Genomic DNA, 21046 nt, shown 5'->3' with positions numbered 1-21046 from the left:
TGCTTGGTCCCCCTTTCCAGGTGGATTGGACATGACATGGAGCCGTTTACCAACAGTCGCATTAGTGGGGTTTTGTAGTTGGCTTGCACCATTTTTAGAACATCCCCTCCCAGGCCCATTTTCTCCATTACACTGAACAGAGAAGGCCACTTGACCCAGTTGAATGCCTTCTCCGCGTCCAGTGCCAGTAGAACCGCTGGTGTAGTCATTTTGTGTATATTTCGACAAAAGGAAGGAACACACAACAATCTATATAAAACAGTAAATATACCCTCAGATAGCAATTTCTCACAACAGCCACTTAGCAAATATGGGCTGCATTCTGTGTTCTAAATGATCATCAAAAACAGTGTTACCAAAAAATATAATTTTTAATATATTAATCTCTTATCAGCACAAGTAATACAGACAATTGTTCAAAAAAACATATACACATCACAGAGTCATATACATGTTAAAATCATTCCACCTCACAGTATTCAGAGAAATGCCAAATATTTGATCAGCAAAACACAACAATGGCAACTCAATTCTTCTCATTCCCCATTGTGTGACCATGCCCAACTTATATAAGTTTCTGTCCTCTGCGTTAAAAATAACTGGACATTCATCAGGGGCAGAAGTAGTCCTGTGCTTCAGGTAGATTCCTCCTATTCTTATTCCAGATTGCTATATCTGAGGGTAAAAAAACAAGAACGTATCACTAATACAGGCATTATAGGTATAATTAATCACCATAGCCAAACCCTAATCACCAATAGGGTATCAAGTATACCATATATCATATACCCAATCCTAAGGTCAGAAGAAATATATGTCTTCTACCTCAAAAAAGCCAAAACAATTCTAGCTCTTCAATACTTTAGCAGATAAAATTCAAATTGAGTACCTGGAACCAATTGCAAAAGACTATAATTTGGTCTGTCAAATTCCTTTATAATGCCCTTCCACCTCAACACATGGGGTTTTAGCACACCCATCAACAGTAGAATCAAGGCAGAGATAGCAGCTCACCCTAGGATATCAATGCTGTTCTTAATCCTAGAAGTGACTCGATCATAGTAGCAGTCTCAAACGTGTCTCCCTTATAACTTCCTGCGGGCCTTCTGATGCCTGAAAAACGGGGAGATTCGGGTAAGGTCCCGTACTAAAAGGTATCATGTACTCCCATTATAGCCCAAACCGAGGACCCTTACCTGTCTCAGGCTGTTCTAAGTCATCCACCACGCACTCAAATGGATGCGCGCTACGAAGGAGTCTCCTCCTTCTCCAGGATATTACGCCTCTCACTCTGTAAGTGAAAAAAAATCACTACATGAGCGAGATGGGATCTTTAAAAAAATATCCACATTGTAGGGCTCTGTAAATACAGCAAAAACCCCCACATTAATGCACTTACCTACTCTGGGGTTGATTAAGGTCGGCAGAGTACTCAGGATTGGACCCGGGAGCAGCGGAAATACACACTGTCACCACGGCAAAAACGCTATTCGAAAAACCCTGTTACACGTCAATGACGCTACGTGATGACGTCATCACGCTAAACATGGCGTGGTGACGTCATACGTCGCCGCGACTGCCAATGTACGGACAGAAATCCCTCATAATAGCGTGGTTGCTACGCAACCATAATCAAAGGGGACCCCGGGATTTTAAGAAAAATTACAGCAAAAACCCTGTGTTAGAAGGGCCAATCAAGTGCCCAAGAGGAGCTCTAGGTTCCCTGCCCAGAACTGTAACCAGCAAAAGATTGGTTACTAAAGGAAAGAGATATAACTCAATAGACTCTCCCCAATAATGTCAACCAAGGATTTATTATTATGAGGCCCATGCCCAAGATGCGCAGTGAACCTCCCTGCCCCTGATCATGTCCAAAGAAAAATGGCAACAAAGCAGTACACACATCACCATATAGAATCCTCCAGTTTCAGGAAATAGTAAAGGTAAGACATACCCTTACTAGAATTTGTACGTCAACTGTATTACAGCAAAACAAACATTATTATTCATCTAGTTCCATAGTGCTATATTGAAAAACATAGAGGTAGATATTATCCCTTAGCAGGTAACAAACAGTAAGTGCAACACTCTAAAAACCAAAACTGGTGGCTTACTTATCTAATATTATGCCACTCAATATTTTCATTCAGTCCTGTAATGTGACTATTAGTAAGAAAGATAAGCTTCTGTTCCAAATTAATCAATTTCTTATTGATTTCGTCTTGGGATCTACCTTTGATCTTTTTTAAGGTACACCACTCAAAGTCCAAGAAAGTATGTCCTTTCTCTTCAAAATGTTTTACTAGAGGGGCTTTGTCAATATGATTTTTCAGACAGCTCCTGTAGTAGTCATTTTGTGTACCTTATCTACGAAGTGTGCCACCCTTCTAATATTGTCCGCTGTCTTTCTACCCAAGACAAAATCCGACTGATCCTGATGAATCAGTGATGGGAGGTAGCCCTCTAGTCTTATTGCCAATACCTTAGTATACATTTTCACGTCTAAATATATAAGTGCTATGGGCCTGTATGATGAGCATTCCGTGGGGTCCTTGTTGGGTTTTGGTATGAGGGTAATCTTGGCCTCCTCCATAGAGGGCGCAATGCAGCCAGTTGTTTTGAAGGTGCTATATAACAACGCCAGTTGGGGAGCTAGAAGCAGTGCATATGTTTTGTAAAAGGCGGCTGTATAGCCATCCGGACCTGGGGCCTTATTTGGGGGCAATTTTCTTATTGTTCTGCACACCTCCTCCTCGGTTATCTCCCTTCCCAACAACTCCTGTACCATGGAGTCCATTTTGGGCAGCTGTATTTCCTCCAGGTATTCTATTTGCAGCTGGATCAGTGGGTTTTGGGACATATACAGGGACTCATAGTACCTGGCCAGGCAGTCCTGAATTTCTTCCGTGCGGGTGTGCTGTTCTCCCTTTTCATCATTTATTGCTATAATTGTGTTCTGGGCTCCCGCACCCCTCAATATCCGTGCTAGCAATGAGTCCGCTTGGTTGGCTTTGGCATAGTATTTCAGTCTAACAAATAGCAATGCTCCCTCTGCCTACTTAGTTCTAAGGACTTCTAGCTGCCCTATTGCGTGCCTATATGCTTTAAGTGTTACCCTCATGGGGTTGTTGCCTGCCTTGAGTCTCGCCTCCTCCACTTCTCTTTCCAATTGGCTCTATATTACCCTCATCTGCTTCTCCTTATGGGCCTTTGCGGCTATAAATTCTCCCCTCATGGATGCTTTAAATGCATCCCAGCATATACTATCGCTCCTGTCTGACCTTTTATTAATCTCAAAGTAAGCCTTAATCTTATCCCCCAATGCCTCACGTGTCACTGGGTCTCTAAGTAGCTCCCCTGGGATCTTCCATTTCCATTTTCAACGACACAATCTTGTGATCTGCTATCCCGAGGGGGCCCAAAACTGTCTCCTCTCCCTAGGAGGTTTTCTGATACCCATATATAGTCAATTCTCGACTGTGACCCATGGACCCCAGATAGGAATGTGTATCCCTGCTTTCCCCCCTTCAAGGTCTGCCATACATCCCTTAGCCCTGCGTTTTCAAATCTTTCCCTTAGTTGAGGGGATGCTACTGCTCCTCCACACAGACCCCCCTTGGATGTCCTATCCCATCCCTTATGCCAGGCCAAGTTGAGGTCTCCCATCCGTATAATTTGTCCCTTCGCGAAGCCCTCCAATACTTCAAGAAGATCCCTGAAGAAGTGCGCCTGGCCAGTGATTGGTGCATATATATCGATGCCAAGGTGTAGTCCATTCCCTTATGTTCTCCTTTGACCATTATGCATCTTCCGCCCTTGTCCCTTTGAATCCATGAGACTCTAAAGTCCATGCTAGTTTTGATTGCTAGCGCTACTCCTCCTGATTTGGATGGGCCTGACGCAAGGAATAATTGGGAGAAACCTCTAAGTTTGAGTCGCCCCTGGTCCTGTTTCAGAAGGTTGGTTTCCTGCAGAGCTAGGACATCTGCTCCTGTTGCTCTCGTAAATCTCTCTAGCTTTTTCCTTTTGAGAGGGGTGTTAAGCCCTCTCACATAATGGGTCATCCACTTGAATGTACCGGCCCGCAAAGTTTCTTCTTCAATACCTCCTTTTTGTCCCTTTCCCTTGGTCCTGCCCTATTTCTTTTCCCTTCTTTGATGCCCCTATGCCCTTTGGTCCTTTGCCTTAAGCCACTTGGTTGTATGGTTGCCTCCCCCCATGGTCCTCCCTTTGATATTGTCTCTCCCCATCCGGTCTTATACCTATCCCTTTCCCCCTCCCCCATTTTACACACCCACCCTCTTTATCACAGGCCCCAACTTTGGGATACTCCCACCCCTCCTCGCTCCCCTCTCACCCCACCCGGGCTCTACCTCCCTTTCTGGTAAGTTCTACTCCCCAAGTCCCTGTGCCCTAGTTACTATGTGTCCACCACCCCATTACTTCTTTTGGTTGTACGTTGCGTGTCCCCCCGGCTAATTCTCTTTGCCCCTCCTCTCCTCCCTTTGGGCACGGGCCTCTTAATGTTGCCTTCCATCTGCATCTCTCCCCCGCCGACCACCCCCATGGTCTGGGCCTCATTCTGTCCTCCTGTGAGGAGGGCCCATCTCCCGGTGCTCATTTCCTATGTCCAGGTGCAGTACGTCCGCAGCTTCCTGCAGGGTAGTTACCCTCTTTTGTACTCCATCCCACTCGAAAACTAGCCCAAAGGGGAAGGTTCATTTGTACTTAATGCTTCTCTTGGCTAGTTCCTTGACAATTGGGCCCATGTGGCGGTGCTTGACTAGAGTGCTATTTGTCAAGTCTGGATATATCTCAATCTGTAGCCCCTTATACATCACCGGTCACCTGGTCCTCGCAGCAAGTAGGACTGCTTCTTTTTGGTCATATCTTGCAAAGGCCGCCAGGACATCCCTGGGCTTCGCGTTGGGGCCTTTGTTTTGACAGCCCACCCTATGGATGCGATCCAGTTCAATTGCTCAAAGGTCTGGTTCTCCCAATAGGTCTGCAAAAATCCTTTGTGTCACCTCCTCAAGTTCCTTATCCTGCACCGACTCCGGCAAGAGCTTAATTCTAATGTTGATTCTCTGAGAGCTGTTCTCCATAACCTCCAATTGCAGCTCCATGTTTTGCATTGCTACATTCAGGCGTTCGATGGCCTCGCTGGTCACTGCGTTCTCTTAGTCCACCTCCTGTAGTCCTCTCTCAAGTAAGTCTGTCCGCTCCCCAAGCTGGCCTATCTCCGGTTTCATTTCCACTAGTGCCAAATTTTGGTCGGAGCACATTAACTGGAATTGATCCTGAAAAGTCTTAGCTAGTGTCTCCTGGAGTGACTGCATTTCTCCCTGAAAATCCTGTCCCGTCATTGGTGCTCAGGTCACCTCGGCCCCAGGGTCTTTCCTCTCCATAGCACGGTCTGGGTTGCCCTTTCCCATGTCTCTTGATGATTCCAGGGTCAGCCACATTGTGAAAAGGGTACCCTGTGTTTCCCGCAAAGGGAGGGCCACCTTTGGGTGTCTGCCCTTTGCTTGGATGACATCAATGGCCCTGTGCACTACCCCTTCTTTATTGGGCCTCCCTGCAGACTGGGCAGTTGGCTTAAGCTCTGGGTTACACTATGGTCCGGAACGGGCCTTCTTCGCTCTTCCTACATTGCTTCTAGCCAGCCTCTCTGCCCCTGGTTCCCTACAGTGGAAGGCCTGGATGACCTAGGTCTCTACTTCTGCTTCCTCGTGTCTGCGGGCCTCTTCCCTCTGTAGTTCACTCTCTAGGTGCCTCGGGCGCTAAACCCTCTTGCTTTGGCCCCAGTTTGGCTGTCGGTGAGTGGCAGGCTGGCCTGGGCTTTTTGTTCAGTGTTGTTGGACCCTTACCTGGTCCTCGTCGTCCCCTGTTACTTTATTAGGGGCTGTTTTCTTCCTGACTCCCTTGTCCCAGGGGAAACACTGCTATTGGGATCTGACCCTAGATTCCTGGAGTCGCACAACTCCTTCTCTCTTTGTTCCCCCCAATTGGGCAGGTGGTCATTTGGTGAGCAAATGGGGGCCTGCTGCACTCGGCTAGCCCCTTACTAAGAGCACTTTATTCTTTATTCCACATCTGCCCCTGTTGCCAGACTGCGGGTGGCCCCACTGCTCTCCTCCTTTATGTTCTTTATGGGACTCACCTTCCGGTACCGCGCTCACCATGCGCTCGCCTTTTTATCTGTTCCTGCGCCCCACCGTGGCTCCCTCTCTTACTTGCGTGCTAGTCGGGGTCCAGCCTTTCTCTTCTGGATGCTCCCTTGGGCTTCAGCACACCTGCTCCCAATGCGCTGCTCGCTGGTTCCGCAGGTCAGCCATGCTCCTTTCTCTACCCTCTCTCTGGCGGCGTCACCGTCTCTGGACCTCCGCTACACCATGGCTCTGTGGGTGCCTCCCTCCTTTCTCTGCCCGCACAATGGTGTCTCCGTCACTGGGCCTCTGCACTCCGTCACTCGCCACCGCCCCCCTCAATGACGCGGTGCTGTGCTGGGCGCTCCTCTGCACCGCCTTTCCATCCCTAGCAGTTGCCGTTCCCTCTCCTGCTGACCAGTGCTATGCTTCCTGCCACCCTGAGTGACGCCGTTGTTGCTCCCCACATCCTGCAGGTTCGTGAAGAGTGCCCGCACTGTGTTGCTGTCATGATGCCTACCCCCGGAGCACCAGGACAAGCCCAGCAACCCCGGGAGCAGTCATCATGCCCTCGGGTAAAAGCCCAGCGGCCCCTAATAAGGGCTCTTTGGACTTTGTCCTGGCGCCAAAGGCGCCAGGCTCATAAAAGAGGGTGTTTTGTGCACTTACCTGACACAGACCATGCTTCATGAAGCCTCAAGCCAAATGAGGCTTAGGAGGGACTATTTTATCAAAGGAACTATTTTACTTGGGTGGGGACAGGTGGAAGAATACTTACCTGGAACTTCTTCCAAGGCTATTTAAACCACGCCCGGACTGCCACACGTGCTTCGCGTTGCTCTGCATCTAGCAGCTGAACGCTCACCGTGCCTGCTCCTGCATCTTGCCTCCAGCCACGCCCGCCTCGATCTTGGGATACCTGAAAGGAAGGAAGGGAAGAGAAAAGGTGAAAACCAAGAACTTAATCTAACTTCCTACCTGTGTCCGGAACCATCACGCCAGCGATCCTGAAGATAGACATTCTTTAAAAGCATCGCGCTACTTGTTGCAGTGCCGCGCATCACTCACCTGCCTCGTGGGCTCTTCACTATCCACCGCGACCTTCTGGGCATTCCGCCACATCTCTGGACCTGCAGGGGAGAAGAAGAGACAAAAGGTGAGCAGGAGGAACAAATGAGGAAAGCCTGATTTTCCGTCACAAGACTTACCTGGCCATATTTGACGGAACCACTCCTCATTTCGGATCGGCGCCACTTCTTGGCCTGGTACCGCACCCCGGCCCCTAAGGGGAAAAAAGAAAGACATTACTAGAGGGATTCAAAGACATTTAAAGGGATCATTTTATCACGAACTCACCTGAGTTTATCTCCGGAAATATCCCTTGAAGCATCACTTCCACTCTGCACCTGAAAATAAGGACAGATCGCAGGTTAAGAAAAGCAAACAAAGAGAAGACTCTACTCTGGAACTTTTTAAACTGCATACTTACGGCATTTCGCCTTCCGAAACCAGTGAAGTAACTGGTCAAATACACGCCCCTGCACCAGAAGCAGGATGGAGAGCTCATCCATTCAAACATTAAGGTGAGCCTTGATTGGGGATTTCGGAGGTGGTCAGAGAAGAGCAAAGGGGAGGTGGGAAGCAATCACAATACTCTGCAGTCAGTTAATCCCCTTTCTCCACCTACAGAAAGATTTTTCTACGGGCCAGACAAGCCAGATTTGGGGGTCCAGTTCAGTCGGTGTTTCGAATCCTGCGCATCACGTTTGAAGAGGTCACAGCAATCCAGACCAGGTCAGCGCCTCCGTGGGAGCCAGGTTAGCGTTACAGTTGCCTCAGTCCTGGGCTAATCGCTCCTCTATAGGGGGGCCGCCGCACAATTACTCCTCGCCATCAGCTGTTGGGGGGGCGGGGTGGAACCGCCTCAAACTGATCCTGGGCTCGAGAGCAGCCATCGACACGTCTACCTTGTGTCGGCGGCCATCTTGGAATCTGGTATCCCCTTCCTAATGACATCTTTTCCCCATTATACCAGGTAGTATACCTAGGAACTCAAACCGCCCTCCCCTTTTCCGACACAAACACTTTTTCATCAACAGCCCAACAAGACAGAGAACGGACTAACACCCAAGCCGTATACCTGACATGTCCTAACACAAGGGTCAGGCAGAGTCAGGCAATTACTGTCAAGTACACACAACTGACTTCCATCCCACTTCCCCACACGGATAAGAGGCAGAGCGCATGAAAGCACACTCTGAGCGAGACAAAACACCTGAGGAAGCAGCAGTTCCGAGATGATTGTTTAACACGAAGAGAAAGATGGCGCGACCAGAAAGGGTGGTAAGGAGGGAAATGCTCTTGGCCTTTTCATAGAGAGAGAAACCATTACTTTCATGAATCCTCAAGGATAAGAAACATAAAACCGGGAACTAACGCTGATGAAAGGTGCATTGTATGTCAAACGGGACACAGGGCTCTCCCGCATCGATAGACGAGACAGGGAAGAGATTGCCACTGTGGTACTGTCTTGGCTCCTGCAACAAAGCCGCTGCAGTAGAGTCAGCACAGCAGGTGAGTCGGGGGAGACCGATAGCAGACCGGACTGTGTTACACCCAAGGTCGGAAGTGACAATGTTGTACGAGGAAATCTGTAAAGCACAGTAATTGAATATCTAAGGAGTGAGTGAACTTTTGAAACAAATACCCAACAGAGTGGTCTGGCACCACACGGGTGCCCATTTGAAAGTCTCTGCTGGGTTTTCACCTGAGAGTTGTAAGAAAGGCATGGTATCAAAGTAAGACAGAGACAAGTGATCACAGTTCAATGGTAATCACCCAACATGAAGATTACATATCAGTGTCAGCCCTCTGAGAATGTTCAATCTCCACCCTTAACCTTTCTCCCCTTTCCTCCTCCTCACCTGAAGATTGGTCTTGAATGGATGATATTTGTGGTCTTCTAGCACAATAATCCTTCTCCTTCTTTCTCCTTTCTTTTTTTTCTGAGAAAGTGTCTTTCTCACGAAAGGAAGCCACAGTGTACTGCTGTGAACAGCACTACCTGCGGCCCCTCTTCCGAGAGGGACAAACTGGGGAAAAAGCCAGCCGGCACAAAAAAACCCAGAGGTGGAACAGCAACAGCAGAGGTCCGTCGTAAGGATTCCGGGTGGAAGGCAGGCTCCGAAGGAACCATGAGGTAGCCGATAATGACGGCTAGCGAGAGTCAAACAGTGTGGAGAAAGAACCGGAAGGGAGCCGGAGAAAGGAGGAAAGGATAACAAGAGGTCCCGGAAAACGGGAAGGCAAGAAGTGGCCCAAGGGGCGGCAGAGGAGAGAGAGAGGATAAAGGAAAGAAAACTAGCGTAACCGCAACCGAAAGAAAGCAGTCAGGGAGCTGACCAAGCGGGTTGCAACGCACTGTGTGCCGGGGGCGTGGCTGATAAGCTTCCCGGCTCGCGGTGAAGGAAACACTAGACTGCTACAGCGACGTTCGAAAAATGTGGCGGAACTCTGCAATGGCGGCCCCCAAGCCACACCCTGGACCATAACGTCCACGGGAGTCGGCGCATGACAGTATGCCCCCTTCCTATGTTCCAACACCCTGGCTTTCCAGGGTGAGCCCTGTGAAACTTCCGCAACAACCTAGGAGCATGAACAAAGGTAGAGGGTGCCCATGAATCTTCCGCCCTCGAGTATCCCTTCCAGTGTATCAAGTATTCCAAGCAACCTCGCCTGTATCGAGAATCACATATTTGAGATACCTCAAACTCCGCTTCCTCCTGGGGCGGTGGATTAAGTGGAACCGAACGGGTAGAGGATCCCTCGGGAGCTTCCCTGAGAAGAGAGGAATGAAAGACAGGATGGACCCTGTGCAAACAGGGAGGCAATTTCAGGCGAAAAGCCACTGGGTTGATTTTAGCCATGATAGGATAGTGTCCAATGAAATGGGGGGAAAGTTTGGAGGGACGAGTCCACCGGGGAAGATATTTCGTAGAAAGCCACACCTGGGTGCCCACCTTCCACTCCGGCACCGTTTGACAGTGACGATCCGCTTGAGCCTTATTTGCCACTTGACTGTCCAAAAGACTGGACTGGGCAGTCTTGTGAGCCTCCTGAATCTTGGACAACACACCTTCTACAGCGGGTAGGTTGGATTCTATGGATGGAACAGGGAAAATAGTGCGAGGATGAAACCCATAAGTACAGTAGAACGGAGTGAGCCCAGAAGCAGAATGACGAGTGTCGTTGTAGGAAAACTCCGCCGTGGGAAGACGAGAGAGCCAATTGTCCTGTTCTTGGTTTATGTAACAGCGTAAGTATTGTTCGAGAGTGCCATTTAATCGCTCAGTCTGCCCGTTTGTCTGGGGGTGAAAACCGGATGATTATGCCTGTTCAATGCCCAACCGATGACACAAGGCTGTCCAAAATTTGGAGACATATTGGCTGCCTCTGACGTAATCTTGTCGGGAAGACCATGCAGACGGAAAATATCCTTGAGAAATATCTCTGCCATTTCTGATGCCGTGGGCAATCCGGGAAGAGGGGAGACATGAGCCATCTTGGACATATAATCCACTGTTACCATGATGCAGGTACAAGCACTTGAAACTGGTAGATCCACCACAAAATCAGTGGAGATGTGGCTCCACGGACGTAAGGGTATCGCACTCTGTTCAAGTAAACTCAAAGGTTTGGTAGTGCGATTCTTGCTGCTGTTACAGATCCTGCAAGATTGGACATACTGTCTGATTCCGGATCACATTCTGGGCCAGTAGAAATACCTTTTGACGAGATCTAATGTGCCAGCCTGACCTCTATGTCCGGCCGTCTGGTGATCATGACACCATTGAATAACTTGTCGTTGAAGAGGCCCTGGGGGAATAAACAATCGATGGCCCTGAAACAAAAACCCTTCTCTGTCAGTTAAAGCTACCTTCTCCTTAGGGGTAGCCAGAATCGTAGCTTCTTTAATCTGCTGGAGAAAACTGGTCACATGGAGGAAAACCTGATTTCTGGGAAACAGTCTTTCTGCCGGTGGTAAATGGGATGCTTCCAATGCACCCTTCCGAGATAGCGCATCAGCAAGGAGATTCTGACTTCCATTGATGTACGTAATGCGGAAATCATACTGGGAAAAGAAATGGGCCCATCGGGCTTGGCGAGAATTGACGCAGTCCATAGACTGAAGGACTTGTAAGTTCTTGTGATCTGTTCGAATGGTGAACGGACAGTTACTTCCCTGCAGCAAGGGTCGCCATTCCTCACACGCGAGTTTCATGGCCAAGAGTTCCCTCTCAATGACCGGTCCGGGTGCCGCAGAATGGGAGCTTGACAAAACAGTTCTTTCAGGTGTTTGAAATTTCTTTCAGCTTGGTCCTTCCATGAGAATAGTAACGAGGATTTATTTTGCAACTGAGTAATGGGTAACACCACTTCAGAAAAAGAGGGAATGAAACGCCTATAGAAGTTGGCTACTCCCAGGAACTTCTGTACTTCCTTGACTGATCTGGGAGAGTGCCAGCTTAGAATGGTGTCCACCTTTCTTTGATCCATAAGAACCCCCTGTGATGAGAGTACATACCCCAGATAGGGCACGGTGCTGACCCCGAACAGACATTTCTCCTTTTTTACCAGAAGCTTATGTGTTTTCAGACATGTAAGACTTCGGTGAGATGTTTCTGATGCTGTTCGGAATCTCTGGAAAATACAAGTATATCATCCAGATAGACTATAACCGAGACAAACATAAGATCTGAGAAGACCCGGTCAATAAATCTCTGAAACACTGCCGGCGCGTTGACCAGTCCAAAAGGCATAACATGGTACTCGAATAGCCCGAATGGAGTACGGAATGCCGTCTTCTATTCGTCCCCTGATTGTATGCGCAAAAGGTGATAAGCACTGCGTAGGTCTAATTTGGAAAAAATAGTTGCTCCTTGTACAGCCTCTATTATGTCAGAGATAAGGGGCATGGGATAGCGATCCCGTATCGTGACTTTGTTCAACCCACGATAATCAATACATGGTCTGAGTTCAGGAGAATCCCTCTTTGGTATGAAAAACAAGGGAGCACCTGGGGACTTGGAGGGACGGATTAGACCATTCTGCAAGTTGTCGTCCAAATAAGTCCTGATGGCTCTTTTTTCTGTTTGTGATAGGGAAAACATTCGACCAAAAGGAACTAGGGCATTGGGAAGGAGATCAATGACGCAGTCCTCTGGCCTGTGAGGAGGTAGTTCCAATGGGTTCTTTTCTGCAAAGATATCCTCGAAAGCCGAGAAGTCCATGGGAAGAGAGTGGACACCCACGGTACTGGCTTGAGGAACGGTATGGGGCTTGGCTTCCATAAACCGTAGGTCCTTTAAGCAGGTCTGTCGACAAAACTTCGATTCAAAGGTAATATTGTTGGTGGACCAATTAATCTGCGGATTGTGTTTGCTCAGCCAGGTAATGCCCAAAATGAGTGGAAAATGGGCCGCACGGATGATATCGAACTGTATGGTTTCTGAATGTTGTTGTATGACATTTGAAGAAACTCAGTAGTCTGCGTAATAAGGCCTGAACTGAGGGGAGTACCATCCACGCCCTCGACTTTCTGATCCTCCTTGCGGTCTATGCGTCGTAAGCCGACAGAATCGGCCCAGATGGTGTCCACAAAGTTTCCGGCGGCCCCACAATCCAGTACGGCCAATGCTTCAATCTTGCGATGGTCTATAAACAATTGCACCTTCAGTACCATTAGTCTCGAATCTTCCTGTGGATTCACTGGACCCACTGATAACGACACATAGGGACTGGTTACTTCCCCTCGGATTCCCGTCCCTCCTAGGACTGAGGGTTCTCGTTTCCCGCTCGTCGTGAAGGAATCTCAGAGCAATTCTTAATTTGATGTTGGTCTGATCCACAATAGGCGCATAACCCCAAGTCTCTTCTTCGCTTTCTTTCCTCTGGAGTTAAGGACAAACGTGTGGTTCCAATCTGCATAGGTTCTTCTGATCGTGCCGATGCTGCAACTGGAGGAGGAGGAATATGGGCGGGAAAGGTAGTATTCCTATTCCGTCGCCTTTCTATTCGGCGTTCGTAGAGTCGATGTTCAATTTGTAAAGCTGAGGTTGTCAATTCTGGAAAGGATGCAGGCCGGGGAGATCGGGCTAACTCATCTTTAATATCTTCTCGCAATCCTCTTCTGAAGATGATATATTGGGTCTGCCCCTGCCAACCAGCTTCTGTGGCTAAGCGTTTGAACATGGTAAGATAGGTGTGCACATCAGTCTGGCCTTGACGTATGTCTACCAGGTCTTTGCCTGCAGAAAACTAAATTTCGGGCCTCTCGAACTCTTGTTTTAGTCGGCCTACAAAAGCCTCGTAGTCTTGCAGTATAGGGTCTGTTCCCAACACAAGTGGAGTGGCCCAGGCAAGGGCATTACCCGACATGTTGGAAATCATGAATCCCACCCGGGTATGACCGGTGGGAAATGTATGAGGTCTAAAGGCAAAATGGATACTACAAGCTTCCAAGAATTCCTTGAGCTTCTTTGAAGCTCCGTCATATTTCCCTGATGGGGGTGCCATGGGAGGCAAGTCCACTGGTTTTGGTTCACGATTAGAAACCAGTTGTTTTAACATGTTATTTTCAGTCCTTAAGGTTTGCACTTACATGGATAAATTTCGAACCTCTGCTGAGAGGTTTTGAACAGCGGCCACCATCTCTTGCAATTGTTCAGGGGTCGCCATCCTGACCACTGGGCGTTGCAAACTGTCAGCCCTCTGAGAATGTTCAATCTCCACCCTTAACCTTTCTCCCCTTTCCTCCTCCTCACATGAAGATTGGTCTTGAATGGATGATATTTGTGGTCTTCTAGCACAATAATCCTTCTCCTTCTTTCTCCTTTCTTTTTTTTCAGAGAAAGTGTCTTTCTCACGAAAGGAAGCCACAGTGTACTGCTGTGAATAGCACTTGGTATACTGTTAGCTCTGTGTCCCCGGCACCCTCACACAGAATTGCGTACACTTGGCGTTCCCAGTTCTGAAGTGAGACGAGTGCGCCAGGACCAGAGCATATGCGGTTACAGTGTTGCCTTGCCGCGGCAACAACCTTTGCAAGTGCACTGCATTTATGACCCTCTTGCCCCTGAGGCCTGCTGCAGTGAAACCAGGTCGATCCATCCACCCGGAACGGAGAAATCGCCACTGTCCCATTTGGGAATCCTCACTGTATTTCAGGAACTAAAAGCTGCAGAGATGTCCCTTTTGTTGCCTTCGAACCTGCAAGCGAAGTGGACTGAACTGGAGAAGTTTGGGTCCGAGAGCGCCTGGGACCGGTGAGTACTTCCAACACTAACCAGTGGCCCCTAGCGGCAGGGCCCCTTTATACGCACGAGTGGCCCCTGAGGGTTTCTCTCCTTTCCACAGCTAGTGCAAATTAGCGACTCCATCCCGTACTATGAAACTGCCTCTGCCTTCAAGTGGGGGTCCTCCCTGAATAGTGGGAACTTATTCTTCATCGCCTCATCCACCTTACTGAGCTGCTATAGACCCCTGAAGAGACCCCGTTCTGCCCATTGGAACAACCGTGTGCACTTGCATTGCATGTACTATTGAGCACAATGCTCCTCTCTTCTTAGGGCTTGGACTGCCTCTTAGTTAGGTGTGTTGCTGATGTCGAAGGGGCCTAAAGACTACCTGCACTGTCTTGTTCTTCCCATCTAGGTTGTCAACATATTTCGTGCATTTAACCCTTTAGACCCCAATGGTCTTGTATATACATTGTATTGATAGTGTTGAGTTGATTTACTTAGTATTGCTGTGTTTATATTGCTATGGTCTGAGTTACCAACGCCTTGTAATAAATGTGTTTATATTTTTGATATAACACCTGTCTGGGAGTAATTTGTAAGTGTCCTTGCTCTGTGTGCTCATTGAGGTCTTTCAGCCACCCTCACCCCTCCTGAGACTTAAGGGGCAATTATGAGTTTGGTAGTAGGGGGTTAACAGGGCCAGTAGAGCTGCCGGCCCCGTTAACCCCCTACCGCCTCATTATGAGTTCCGCTCGCGGGACCCGCTAAGGACGCCTGGTTTTACCAGGCGTCCTTAGCGGGTCCCGCAAGAGGTCCAGCATGCTAACAACAGGGCCGTTATTAACGGGCCTGTTGTTAGCATGCTCCCCATTCACTTTGTGCCCTATGGGGCCTTGAATGGGAATGGGGATGGGTTCCCTGAATGGGGAAATACCAGGCCCTCCAAGGTCAGAATGGCCTGGGATTTCCCCATTCAGGGAACCCGGACCTGGTATCCAGTATGGGGGTAGCCATGCCGCTAATAGCAGCATGGCTACCGCCAAACTCGGAATGACCTCCTTAGTCTTGACCGCCTGCCATAGCTACCTTGATTGGTCTGGCTCGTCTCAGCCTTTCATCCTTCCGAGGTCGATAACTGAGCACCACACACCGTGGGTAATAATAAGCAGCGCTCAGATACCCGAGGGTTCGTAGCGCTATATAAATGTGAAATTATTAAAGGTTAAGAAACATCTGGGGAGATCCCAAAATCCACTCCTACAGCAGAGTGGGGTCCTACCTTAGTTTTGGGATTAAGAGAATTCTAAATACAGAGGAAGTTAGGAGGATGGTAGAAATCAACAGTTGCTCCCTATCAAGGAAATTTCATACGTTCGTCACAAAAAATATAGATTTTTAATGGTTTCTAAATAAAATATCTCATAAAATTGAGAAAAAAATACATATTAAATATATTCTTCAAAACACTCTAAGAATACAATCAATTATAATAATGACAAAAAGACACATATACAATGTTTCTTAAACACAATTAAGGTGTTGGGAAAAAGTTCATGGTTAAATGGATTACCTGAACTCCCGAGTGTAGTTGATCCCTTGAAGGAGGAAAGAAGGCCACATTAATTGGGCAATTTTATAAGTGGGAAGAGGGTTTGACAATGTCCTTGGGTAGCCCTTCTCTCTGGAACACGTTTGTTAATACTTCTTTGACGGTTGATGTGGTGATATTAGATATGAATTCGGCTTCCACCCACCTTGATAGTCGACCATGACCACACCGTAGCGGTGTTCGGCAGACATCGCCTCCAGGGGACCGATAAAGACTAGTCCTACCTACTGCCACACTCCTTCCAGGACTTCTGTGGGTATGAGTGGCACCTGTCTCATCTTTAACCTCTTATCGCTGTTCAAGCACTCATGACATCTGTCGATCATCATGCGGATGTCCTGATCCATGGCCAGCCACCAGTAGGCCTCTCTCACTTAACGTCCTGTCATGGTGTTTCCTAAATGTCCTGAGTGGGTCCTACACAGGATGACTTTCCTCATGCCCACTGGCGGAATCACCTGATCACCCTTGATAATCAGTCCTTCCACTTCAAATATTTCCTCCGCTACTTTCCAATACAGCCTCATGCCTTCTGGGATGGCTCTTTTTTTCGAGCCACCCTCTCCTGACCCATTGCCTGAGTCTCACAGTTGTGTGGTCTTTGCAGGCTTCCTCATTCCAATGGCCCTCGCTCATTTCCAGGAATTCAGCACTTCTTGAATGGAGGCTACCACCTATTCATCTTCTAAGAATGTGTTGCCTTCAATTTGTTTCCTGGTAGCCTGGACAGGCAGTCCGCTTGGGCATTCTTCCACCCTGCTGTGTGCGCTATGTCAAATGTGTACTCCTGGAGTTTTTCTGCAATGCGCGCTAGCGACAGTGTTTGTCCCTCCTGGGCTTAACATGTGGATCACAGGTTTATGATCGGTGACCAGCTTGAATGTTGAGCCCCAGATGTAGGTCCTGAAGTACTCCACCGCCCGTGCGCAGGCTAACATCTCCTTTTCCACTGTGGAGAAATTTCTTTCGGCTTTGGATAATGCCTTGGATGCAAACGCTACTACGTGTTCTGTATCGTCTGTCTTCTGAGTCAGCACAGCTCCCAAACCGTACGCACTGGCGTCGGTGGTGCTGATCGTGTCCCACTCGGGATTGAATGGCTGTAAGCACAGGGCTTTCACAATCCTTTGCTTTATCAGATTCCTTCTGTGCCTAGGACCTTGTAAACTTGGCTCCTTTTTTTAGCAGATGTCTTAACGGTGTGGTGATCTCCGAGAAGTTGTGAATAAACTTTGCGTAGTATTTCTGCAAAACCCAAAATGATCTTTTTTTTTTAAAATCGTATTTTATTGGCATTTTCTGGTTATCACATCATACATTCTATTTCGTCAATATTTACCTCATAAACATTTTAACAATAACCCTCGTCCCCTCTTCCTCACCCGAAGCCATAGATCGAGCACTGGTATCTAGTTCGTCCGGTGAGCTCATGGAAAACTTTTCAAGGCGCTATCTGTCAGTTCCTTGCGCACTGATATCTTGGCTTCGGCTCTTTGCGGTCCCTGTGGGGTGTTTGTTTATATGGTGCCTCGTGCATGTGGGGCATCAACTCTGGTGGCCATTGATATCTGGGTTGGTCCCCGGGCGTGCTACTGTCCCTTCAGGCCAGGCGTTGATACTTCTCAAAGAATGGGAGCCAAAGTTCTTCAATATTAGTTCTAGATTCATTGATGAAGTGTGTCAGAAACTCCATGTCGTAAATGGCCCGGACCCTGTTAACCCAGTCTTTTTCTCCTGACATGTGTGGGCTCTTCCACTTGTGGGCCAGACAGCACCTGGCCGCCACCAGCATGACCTGCAGCATGTGGCCCTGGGTTTCCTCATGATTGTCCCCTACATCAATCCCAAAGAGGAGCAGCCAGAGGCACAGAGACCTACCTACTCCATCCACCCCTTTAATCTAGGATAGTACTGAGCATCCCTATTTTGAAGAAGGGTGATCGAGACAACCCTAAAAATTATAGGCTCATCACCCTTCTTGACACTCTTGGGAAGATCTTTGCATCCATTTAGTTTTTGCTCTGTCACCCCGAGTAGGTCCCGTGCCTGCTGAGCCTAGATACCCAAGCTGCTCCTCACTGAAGATGCCCAACAAGGCTGAAACGATGGTCTGGGGGGTTGCCCAGAGCAATGGCAGAGGTTAAGATGTATTCTAAACCTTCCAGCCATCACCTCTTTTTTTTTGCATTTGTCACCCCAAGTGGGACGGTTATGCCCAGACGTGGGTCCCGTGCCTGCTGGGCCTAGAGACCCAAGCTACTCCTCACTGAAGATGCCCAACAAGGCTGAAACATGTCTGGTGATGCTTGTGGTCTTGTGCAGAAGGGATGTGACCTAGCAGTTCGGGCTGGGCTACCCCTTTGGGGATGGGACCAAGCCTGATTTGCATATGGTCTTTTCCCTTTTGTAATGGCTTGGCAGGCGAAGAACAATGGTCTGGAGGGTTGCCCAGAGTAATGCCAGAGGTTAAGATTTATTCTAAACCTTCCAGCCATCACCTCTTTTGTTTTGCTTTTACCACACTTCTATTGCCATAGACAGGAGAAGCTCGATTGATTGATTGTTTATTTGTATAGCGCCTATACACAATGTGTTTCAAAGCGCTTCAAGGAGGGAGGGAAACAAGGGAAAATACAATACATTCTTACAAGTCCTTGAAGCAAATCAGAATGTGAGAAATAACTATCAAATCATAACTGATAGTACAAGTACATGGAACAAATAATGGAGAGGTGAGGGAGGAAAAAAGGAGACAATACAAGCAGTAGCATTACTATGCCTGACGGCAATTGTTGCAGTGCAAAAATGACAGAAGGAGGAGGGGAGGAAGTGGAGGAGGGGAGGAAGTGGGGGAGGGTAGGGAATGGGAGGGGAGAGGAACAAACGGGTGACTATCTTTAGGGTCAATTAACAATCAAGGTAGTGCTAGGGGGAGGGGAGGAGAAAAACACGAAGGAGGAGGGGGAAACAGACAGGCTCTTTATCAGAGGTCAAGGACAGTGATAAGAGTAAATGCTTGTAAAATAGAAGGAAAACAAAGGGGGGAGGAAGGAAGGATGGAAGCAGAAAGCAGGCGCTACACTTAATATGCCTCACGGCAATTGGGGTAGTGCCAGAGAATAGACAGAGGGGGGAGGGAGGGTAAGGAAGGTGGGGTGAGGGGGATGAGGGAGACAAGAGGAGGCAAAGGCAAGGATGAGAGAGCAGGAGGAAGAAAGGGGAAGGGAGAGGAAAGGAAGATGAGCCAGAGGGGGAATCAGAAGGATACAGGGGGGCACAAAGACGAACATGTGGCAGAGGGGGACCAGCAACAATGGATGCAGGGGCAAAATGGGGGGACCACATGAAAGGACGCAAGAGGCAGTGGGGGGCAAACACATATGGACGTAAGAGCAAGGAGCCAATAAAACAATGAGTAATGGGCAGGAGGGCACAGATACAGGACTATATCTTGACTGCAAGTGGGTAGGGGGACACAGAGAGACAACACAGGGCATAGGAGGTGGGGATACAGAGAGAAACAATTGGGGATTCTGAGGTGGGTGGGGTTACAGAGAGAAACATGGGGATTCTGAGGAGGGTGCTGGGTACAGGGAGACAACACGGCGCATCATCGGGGGTGGGGGGAACACAAAAACAACACGGGGCATAACCGGGGGTAACAGGAGAACAACACGGGGCATGAGCGGGGGGTGGGGGGAACAGGAGAACAACACGGGGCATGTGCGGGGGGAGGGGGGAACACGAGAACAACACAGGGCAAGAGCAGGGGGACGGGGGAACAAGAGCACAACACGGGGAATGAGCGAGGGAGGGGGGGAACAAGAGAACGACACGGGGCATCATCAAGGGGTGGGGGGAACACGAGAACAACACGGGGCATGAGAAGGGGTGGGGGGAACAAGAGAACGACACGGGGCATGAGCAGGGGGAGGGGGGAACACGAGAAACAACACAGGGCATGCTTGCAGGTCTCTAGAAAGAGACCTGCAAGCAAAAAAAGCATAATGCAGAATCACTAATCTGCTGCAGCCCCAAGTGAATTGGCTAACAGATATACACTTAATTTAGGCATTTCCTAAATGTACAATGTCTTTGTTAAAAACACACTATTATCAACTACAACCCTTCTCAGGGGTTGTGGATCCATTAAAAAAATTACACCTCTGTACAATTCTGTGAAAGTGTGTTTTGACACTGACCTTTTGCTGTCTCTTGTAGAGGTCAGATCAAAAAGTGTGGTTTTTCAAAAGAGCACTCTGCCCCTCACGGGCATTGCACGGTATGGTCAATTTCACCATCTAGTTGGGCGCAAAGCAAGGAGACAAAAAACAGGGAACAGTGTCAAAATTGCACTTTTGTTTTCAGTGCGTGCATGCAAGACTTATATCTGATTCTCCCCATGACAACATATGCAGGGGAGCGGGTGTCCGTCAGGATCAGGCAATGCCAAAACCACCTGTCTTAAAGGACTGGGCAGCAGCGTAACAGTAATCTTTTGAAGTGATAAAATTTACATTGTCTTGACTTACTTATTGTCAGAATATAAGCGACACCCCGTGCAGTCCGTGCAGCTTCATTGCTACGTCTGCGAAAGCAGGTGAACTCTCGGAGCCTTCATTGCATGGTTGTTATGACAACCGGGTCATGTGATAAAGTATCCACATGACATGGCCAGCTTGGCTTTCGCAATGCTGTAAATTCGTGCGGATGTGTGGAGAGTTACACCGCCATATAGAGAGCATGACTAGAAATAGGTCAGGCAGGTCAGGTGGAAATATTGGGACACATCAGTTTCTTGAAAGGCACAGGTGGAGAGAAAAGAAAAGGAAGGCAAGTGTATTGTTGTTTCCTTTTATTCTTTATTGTAAGCAGAAAATTGCCCTAGTCTTCATTTCATAATGGGACAAATTATCCCAGCGCGCACCCCAAAGGGAAAGTTCAAGGCACTCGTACTTGATTGTAGATATATAGCCAAGTACAATTAG

The 21046-nt window shown here is 48.3% G+C and overlaps 1 long non-coding RNA gene across 2 annotated transcripts; it reads right to left on the bottom strand.

The window, feature by feature from the left end:
- Positions 1 to 382: 382 nt before the first annotated feature.
- On the bottom strand, positions 383 to 20701 carry LOC138526804 (uncharacterized). Of its 2 annotated transcripts, XR_011283739.1 has the most exons (5): positions 20591 to 20701; positions 20261 to 20359; positions 1197 to 1291; positions 1015 to 1113; positions 383 to 675 (listed from the first exon to the last, which is right to left on the bottom strand). It is a non-coding gene; the product is annotated as an uncharacterized lncRNA (long non-coding RNA). The 2 variants fall into 2 exon arrangements; XR_011283740.1 differs by lacking the exons at positions 1015 to 1113; positions 1197 to 1291.
- Between the last annotated feature and the right edge of the window lie 345 nt (positions 20702 to 21046).

This window comes from Ambystoma mexicanum, chromosome 14 (assembly GCF_040938575.1).
Source record: "Ambystoma mexicanum isolate Mex_15411 chromosome 14, UKY_AmexF1_1, whole genome shotgun sequence".
NCBI lineage: Eukaryota > Metazoa > Chordata > Amphibia > Caudata > Ambystomatidae > Ambystoma > Ambystoma mexicanum.
This window is presented reverse-complemented; position numbering and strand designations above follow the sequence as displayed.